Source organism: Hemiscyllium ocellatum, chromosome 36 (genome assembly GCF_020745735.1).
Source record: "Hemiscyllium ocellatum isolate sHemOce1 chromosome 36, sHemOce1.pat.X.cur, whole genome shotgun sequence".
Lineage (NCBI taxonomy): Eukaryota > Metazoa > Chordata > Chondrichthyes > Orectolobiformes > Hemiscylliidae > Hemiscyllium > Hemiscyllium ocellatum.
Genome location: NC_083436.1, coordinates 45,803,335 through 45,804,531, shown reverse-complemented (window position 1 = coordinate 45,804,531; position 1,197 = coordinate 45,803,335).

Genomic DNA, 1,197 nt, shown 5'->3' with positions numbered 1-1,197 from the left:
TGTGTATTTGAGAGTGTGTGGATGTGTATGAATGTGAGTGTCAAGGGGTATAAGTCTGTGAGGGTGTGTGTGTGTGTGTGTGTGTGTGTGTGTGTGTGTGTGTGTGTGTGTGTGTGTGTGTGTGTATGTATGAGAGAGGGTCTGCGTGAGTGTATGGGTCTGTAGGAGAGTGTGTGTGTCTGTAGGAGTGTGTGTGTGTGTAGGAGTGTCTGTGTGTATGCATCTGTGTGTGTGTATAGTGCAATGGGTTCATCTGTAGTGTGACGTGAACCCAAGGTCCCAGCTGAGGCTATCCCCATGGTACAGACCTTGGCTATCAGCCTCTGCTTGGCCACTTTTCGTTGTTGCCTGTCCTGAAGTCAGCCTTGGAGAACGGTCACCCGAAGGTCCGAGGTTGAATATCCTGGACCGCTGAAGTGTTCTCCAACTGGGAGGGAACACTTCTGTCTGTTGATTGTTGTGTGGTGCCTGTTCATTCGTTTGCTGCAGCCTCTGCTTCATCTTGCAAATGTACCGTGCCTCAGGGCATCCTTGCCTGCAATGTATGAGATAGACAACGTTGGCTGAATCTCATGAGTGCCCTGCCACGTACATGGTAGGAGGTGTCCCCACGTGTAATGGTGGCATCCATGTCCACACTCTGACACGTCTTCCAGCGTCTACCGTGACAAGGTTATATGATATTATCCTGAAAGCCGGGCAGTTTGCTATGAACAATGATCTGTTTGAGGTTTGGTAGTTGTTAAAGTTCACTTGAGAATGTAACTTTTAAAAACGTTTTGTGATTTACATATGAAAGAACTGAAACCAATATGGTCATTCTAAAAGATGAGAGACTTAACAAACAATCCAGGTCTTTTTCAATATATAATTTCAGTTACATCACACTATAAATTTTTGCTATAAATTCTGTGTTTTATGATCTTATACTCCACAACCCCCTGATGAAGGAGCGACACTCTGAAAGCTAGTGCTTCCAAATAAACCTGTTGGACTATAACCTGGTGTTGTGTGATTTTTTTAACCTAGAATGACCATATTGGTTTCAGTTCTTCCATATGTAAATCCCTGAACTGTTTTTAAAGTTATATTCTCAAGTGAACTTTAACAGTAGGTTTGGATTCTTGCAGTTTTTGCTCAAAAAACTTGGAGAACATAAACTCTACAGAGTTGTCCGAGCATGGAATCAAATCTGGG